The sequence below is a fragment of the Austrofundulus limnaeus genome, unplaced genomic scaffold (assembly GCF_001266775.1).
Source record: "Austrofundulus limnaeus strain Quisiro unplaced genomic scaffold, Austrofundulus_limnaeus-1.0 Scaffold469, whole genome shotgun sequence".
Classification (NCBI taxonomy): domain Eukaryota; kingdom Metazoa; phylum Chordata; class Actinopteri; order Cyprinodontiformes; family Rivulidae; genus Austrofundulus; species Austrofundulus limnaeus.
In genome coordinates, this window is record NW_013952871.1 from 25822 (window position 1) to 33348 (window position 7527).

General features: G+C 36.3%; 1 protein-coding gene across 1 annotated transcript in view; it reads left to right on the forward strand.

Moving 5' to 3' along the window:
• The window catches only part of LOC106529819 (mucin-5AC), a 23995-nt gene that overhangs the window by 15063 nt on the left and 1405 nt on the right, over positions 1–7527 (forward strand). The gene's annotated exons all lie outside the window — the stretch shown is intronic.

The following is a 7527-nucleotide window of genomic DNA, read 5'->3' on the forward strand; positions in this document are numbered from 1 at the left end:
CACACACACACACACACACACACACACACACACACACACACACACACATACGTGTTAATGTGTACTATGAGGACACTTTTTTCAAACATGACTGGATGGTGAATTATGGGGACAGCACTTTCTGCTTACTCTACAGCAGTGGTAAACATATCAAACATTTGCTTTTGAGCCACACACCAAAGAGCTCACTTCAGATTTTGAATACATACAACACAACCTGAAATATAATGACCTGACAAAATGCAACCTTATGGAGTCATAGATAATTAAATCAATAAGCTCCACCTACAATATGAAGCTACATTATAGGGACTAGAAGAATTTGTAAGGACATCCTCCACACAACTTCAAAAAATCTTTAATAAGTGCCAAAAATGTTGAAACAGCAACTTAAACTGTTGTAGGAGTTTTGGGTATATTCCAAAAATGGATAATTTGTGAATATATTTAAATATATTATATTTAAATATATTATTCCTCGAGGCACCACGCTCTTTAATTCGATCAAGGATTGACCCAGGAAAGAGACAAAAAACTGTAACTTAATTGTAATCAGTCTCAGAATACATGTACCCAAATTGATTTTATGAGTTCTTGTCTTATCAGAACCAATAATATCTTTTATCAAGACACAAAAATGAGATTAGCTTATGTTGGCACGTTCTCCACGAGCCATTTATTTACAGATTAAATGTATTTACAACTATGGCGAGTAATGAATGAATGATGACATGTTGAACCAGGTAAAAACTGAAAGAGTTTGCAATCACAAGTGAATAAACAAACAGACAAATAAACAAACAAATAGATAAACACAAAGTAAACACTGAGAGGTGAGTTTGAGGTTTAGAGTGAGGTGAGGTGAGGTAAATTGCTTTTAGCTGTGGATTTAACTAAGGAATCCTAGTTAAATTAGGTCGAAAAAGCGTTTAGTTTACCAAATCTCATACAAAGATAAAAATCAAATTAGTCTGAGCACCTGTGTGTCACCAGGACAAATGTTCACCTTTACCCTTTTGTTCTGTCTTGCGGGTACCAGGAGGGGGAAGTCAGCGGTGGAAGATCATGGGGTTCGTTCTCCAGACAGCTCTCCATGCAAGCTGGATATCAGGCAGTCTGCCTGATAAACTCAACTGGTCCCTTGGTCAGAGAAGGGGTCACTCCTTGGTGACTCGTAGTCTGGTCCTCCAGGTGGCTGCAAGACTTCTTAATTTGATTTCCACTTTGTAGAGAAAACGAGCTAAAACGACGCATGAATTACCCTTAGCTTATTTGACTTCTATAAAATCAAACTCAGATATTGAGCAGATATGAAATGGGAGCTATTCGATCAATCAGCGGAAGATGCAGACTGGCACCATCCTGTCCAGCCCATGGGGAAGGCTGGCAGGGAGGGCCCCTGCTGAGCTGTGAAAGCTGTTTCTGGCTTGATGTTGAAAAGATCTCTTCCTCTCATTCATTCATTCACTGTCTCAAAAACTGTCTATCTTGGGAGCTGCACTAACTTTTAAAACCTCTGTTATGGTGGACTCAAGGTTTTAAGTTGGCCCATGAAAATATTACACCTTATACAAGAAAAGTTTTTTTTAACAAATCAACTGTTTTGGAGGGAAAACTTCACTTCAGGACAAAGAAAAAGGGAGTGTTTTAGTTTAATTATCTTGCATCTAATTAAAGGGTGAGACATCTGTTTACCTCAGTAAAATAAGAGTGTCACATTTAATTAAAATTCAAGGCCTAAGGTTTCTAAGGTTAAATCATGGAATAAAACACAGTTTAAAATCATGAAATAAAAGAAACATCTTCTTCTTTAGGAAAACACTTCATCAAAAAAAATAGTTAGCTTCATTGYGTTTTGTTCTTTCTGTAAGAGAAAAGTAAATCACATTTCTTTGATTAAGATATATACGAACAGACAGTTGTATAAAAACATTCAATCTGGTTTCTTCTTTTTTTCACGTTTAATGAAGAATGTAAGTCCTTTGTTTCAAGTCACTGAAGAGTCTGGTTAAAGGCGTTTATGCCCCCGCCCCCTTTGAAGAGTGTAGCGGTTTTCTTACCTCACTTTATGATTTCTGATGGATATAANTTTCAGTCTTTCTATCTTTCTAATTACTTCTCTCTCTGTTTTTCTCTCTCTCTATTTTCTCTTCACAAAAAAAAATCACAATGGTGTGGAGAGGATGGCTATAAGGGGAGAAGGGAGGCAGTCCAAAAAAAAAAACCATCAAGGCGTCAGGAAGTCTGGTGGGGGTTGGCAAGAGATGTTAATTCGAGACACAAAGGGAAGTTCCATGCAAAATCCTTGACAAAAAAGTCTGAAGTTAGTGGGATTTTGTTTTTTCCTTTAAGCAGTCATAGAACCAGTTAAATCTAATCAGAAATGATTAATTATATGCAGGAAAATGCTACAAATTCTCCCTGATTATAAACAAAAAAACTGTGAAAAGTTAATGGGTTATGATCACGTGATGGTTTTCCTGCTTCTTGTGGCATGAACATCCTCCATGTCCTTTCTCATGCGTGTGTGAGGGGACCAGTCCTTAGGCCGGGAGTAGCATCAGTCCTAGGGCGCTCTTCAAAACTATAGACACAGTCAGTGATCCACAAAAATAGGTCAGTGTTAGTTCCATACAAAACCAGAGTTGTCCTAGAGAAGGCAGGCTGTCTTTGGCCTCTGGGGGGCAGGTGCGAGTCGACCTTTGGAGGCTGATGGAGTTGACCTCTGGAGGGTGGTTGAGTTGACCTCTGGATGTTGACGTTGGATCACTGGATAGTGGGTATGTTAACATTTGATACCAGAGATATCAGGTGCTCAGTAACTAAATTTGTATCTATAGATTAGCTTGTCGTTCTTAATGAACAAAACAAATAAAAATAAAAACCTAAGGTTTAAAACATGCATGTAAAACTGTCGGTAGATTTACAAATGAATTGGTAAATGATAAGCTAGTAGTAATATTCTAACAGTGATTTTCTAACATCACTGGGCTTCTATTCATTCTGAGGAACTAAAAGAAGATCTTATTTAAAATATCTCTTTGTTTTTCTTAAAAGGGGCACATGCAAAAGTTCGCTTAAGGAGTGCAGTGTTTAAGGGAGTAAACATGCTTTTAGGAAACTGGAAACCWGTGATTGCATTAGGAATTATTAGTGTGTCTGRAACAGGTTTGGTCTTCCTTCTTGAAGCATATTGTGTCATTCCGGGAGCTCCACATTGTGATGTTATCAAATGGGAAACAAATCTAACGACCCCAACAAACCTAGCAAATCTGAAACTCCTTTAAAAGGTGACAAAATTTTAATGATATTAAAAGAGCCAAACCTCCCCAAACTACATGGGAAAATGTATAACAAAAGTATGAATAGGAAAAAAAAGCAGAGGAAGTGCAAAAAGAATTAGAATGTGCAAAATTATAAAAAAAATAGGAGACAACAGAGATAAGAAGTCGAAGGACTGGAAACTGCCTAAAGCAATGTTTGTTAAAACAACTACAAACAGGGTCACCTGACCCCCCAAAAAACCACAGATAGGTAGTAATAAATCGGTTTAACCACTCCGTAACAAGAATATTTACCCACAACTGCCTGACCCCAAAATACAGCCCCAGTTGACAGAACTGTAGGTAATGGATATTCAGTTTTTTTAAATTAAAAACAAATTATTATTATTTTAGAGAAAAGGAAAATAGGTGAACGTAGTGGGGAAAAGATTTAAATTGTATATATAAAGATGTCTTTAACTTCTTAAAACAGCATTCAGTACTCTTATTTAGTTGGCTCCTAGTTTGAACCCCACCTGAGAGTTTTTCAAGTATTTTCTAGATAAAACAGCAGTTGAAGAAAGAATACATGTTAATGCATTTATAGAAAGAAGAAATTGATCAAATATTGCAACATAAATTTTATATCGCTGTGATAAACTGTTGTTGAGATATTTGCCTGTGAGGAAACATGTAGTGATGRCAAAGGGGAATGTCTGCATGAGAACAGAGTATTGATAAAGCAATAAACAGCCCAGACTGTAGAGAACAACAGTGTATTGTTAGACATCAATAATAATATGATTAAAATATTAAGAATGCAATAAAATAGTTTAATGCCATAAAAGACAAATTGAGTAACTGTAGGTAAAATTTACATGTATAATTATTGTAAATAACAAAATATTTACAGCCTGTGGTGAACTTAAACTTACAAAACTTAAAGGACAAATAGAACAGAATCACAGGATGGTTACCAATTATTACATTTTTTATGAAACTGATAAATTACAAGGACACCCTGTGGCTAGAGAACACATTCTCAACAATTACTAGTTTGTATCCTCTTCTCAATAGAATCAGAAAAATAGGAGCCGTACACCGCTTATACCACAGCTTCAAGGCTGTGGGAAAAAGCTAGCTCAGTCCTTATCTTACAAAAAGAAACATACTGGGAAAAATGCAAAATAGACATTTATTAACCAAATAGAGTTGGAAAAAGAAAAATGCACCACGTCATAAAAAGATAAAAAGTTGGCAAAACTTATAATTGTAAGATAATAAACTTTGGGACATTTTTTAATCTTTGGACTTAAACTTAACTATTTAAGTTTTGCTATTGAGTTTGTCAAATTTTCATCTCCATGATTTTGAAAAACAACCAAAAAGTTGTAGAAACTTATAGTTTCTAGTCATAAGATCTTGTATGTAGATTATTCTCCTCCACATGAAAGTAGCAGTAACTTTGAAATTTAAACTGTACAAGCTATGAATCCCTTACTCCAGTTATAAAAATTTTAATAACTATAAAACTTGGATACTGTGTTGCAAAAATTTTAAGTTTTATCAGTGCATCAAATTTTTGTTCAACAAATGTTACACAGACAGTAATCTGCTACTGATGACTACATTCCTGGCTTTCAAAACAAGACAGTGAGTTAGCAGCACTTTCATCTATTACAATGACTTACAATTTAGAGGTAACTACTTACAGCTCACAAAATAATGTTCTAGATTAGAATGATTACATTTAGTTTACACTCTTTCTGCCCTGCTGTCAAGTTAAAAACCCATGTCCCTGAATCTCTGTTCACAGGAACCAAATTACTAATACCTTCTTGACTTTCGAGATTATATGAAAAAAATTAATAAATAAAAGCCTTCTGTGGCACTAAAGTATCAAGTTTTAAGATCAGATTTCGTTAAATACATTTAACTGCATTAGTTGTTCATGACTGCTGGTTAACACAGTGGTAAAACAAATGAAAACAACTTTCTTTAGCCACAAATCTACTAAAAGTCTTAATTTTTTATTTTATTAAAGAAATTAACTTCAAATTTCAGAAATCTGCAGAGTTTTATTTCTTCAGTCCTTCTGTGTTTTTATAGAATGAAGTTATTTTATCCTATATATTTGATATGTTTTTGTCAGCAACATTGCTGCAGTGCTTAAAAAAACAAGTGTTACATTTCACCCAGATCAATCTGTTTTGAATTTATTTAATCATTTCCACATCTGGGTGAATGTAGAAAGAAGAGTGTATAGGAAAGCACTTCCATCTCCAGACTTATTCTCTGTTCTTTATACAAAACAGTCAGAATATTCAAAAAAGCTTTACTCAAACCAGTAGAGGGATTTTTTTAATTTACATCGATTCTAAATTTAAGTCATAGAAACCAAGTTATTCTTAACCGCAGCATCTTACATGGAAGTGATTTATGAATGAGAAACAAGTTGTTTAGCATGTTCTATGTTTAAGAAGATGCAGTTTATTTATTTTTAATGTATTCTTGTTAGCCTAAGTTGAGTGTTGAGTGACATATGGGCTTTGCCATTTGTCAAGAGGGGTGTGATGAGTACAATAATATAACTTTGATTTAACTTTGTTAGCTTTATAAATAAAAGCAAAATGTGTATGAGACATTTATATTCAGTCTGGTTCTGAAACCACAAATATGTAAAAGAAAAAAATCACCCCATTTTAATCCAAAGTTTTTATTTTTTGTGTATCAAATATGTTTCATTTTTTTTAGACTTTGTTTTATGTTTAATTTTTTTAAGACTTTGTTTTCAGTTTAGCAAAAATTTTAGCTGGTTTGATAGATTTATTTATCCATTGAAACACTTATTAAACCTGAAATAGTTTTAAAGAATTTTTTTTATTATTCTTGGTAGACCCTACAGGCTTCCTGTGATTAGATCAGATTTACAGGAGGCAAATGAAGGACAGACGCTTGCAGACTCTATAAAAAAGTGTCCAGTGCAAGATTACTGTCTCCTGATTCTGTATTCATCCAGGAAACCATGCAACAGTAAAACCAGGTGACTGGTTTTACCTAAAGGTTATCAAAAGAAAGAACTGGACCAGTCCACGCGGGGAGGGTCCATTCCGGGTCTTGCTGACAACACCAACAGCAGTGAAAGTTGCTGAATGATCGACGTGAGTTCATCTCTCACATTGCAAGCTGCAGAGAGTGCCACACCCCTGAACAAACTGTGCTGCACCCCTGAACAAGCTGAGTAGTGGGAAAAGTCTGGTTTACAAAGGGATTCGGTCATCAACTAGGGGCCATTTGTCTCAAAGCCAGTGAAGAACTCAACGACCGTACTCTTATTAAGGTTCAGGGGCCCCCGGTGACTCTGCAACCCAAACAGTGAAGAATCGTCCAGGAGGGGAGACCCTGCATTGAGCTGTGACCGACGTGTGTGGACCAGTGTGTGATGGAGCCAGCGACGGAGCCAAGACATGTCCATTTTGAGATGGAGGAGCCCAGACATGGCTGCTACAGCATGAACGGTCTGAGACGCGCCTTCTTTGGCATGGTGAGGCCACCTCCACCGCATGTGACATCTGTGACTCCTCAACACCCGCGGCGAGGAAGAAGATAATCAGATGAAATGGTTGCAACACCAATGTGTGTTTTCTATACAGCAATATCCTCTTTTTGTGTTCTTAGTGGTATTCCTTTTGTTCTGGTTGTTTTGGCCCTTCATTACAGGTAAAGCGGTGTTAGTGGCTGCCAAACCATATATTCAGGTACATAAGAGGTTTCAATTCAAAGGTCCTAACCCAGCATTTTACTCTGCCAAGAGACACACACAATGGAAGCCCGGTTGCACCATTGGGCCTAACAATACTATCATTGCAAATACAATCTCTACTGTGTTAATTGACCCTTGTGTGTATTTTAAGTGTGAAGACAGTCGCAACTTGGAATGGGCAGACATACATATATGTTTGCTATAAATATGCCTATAAACAATGTTCCACCTGTGATAAATGGGTTTATGCTATCAGGACCACTGCAGCTACTGATTGGGGTTATAAAGACACTGAAGGAGTTAAATATAGACTATCCATTTGGAAAGTTAATAACACCTCACCTGCCATTATGTTTCAACTCCAGAATGCCCAGCTAAGTGATCAGGGATATTTCATCCTATGTGCCTATGTTTCAGGGACAGACCCTTCTGGCTTACAGTAACGTCATCTTTGCAGAACCCATCCCCCTCTTTTCACCTGTTAGGCTCTGATTACATCTC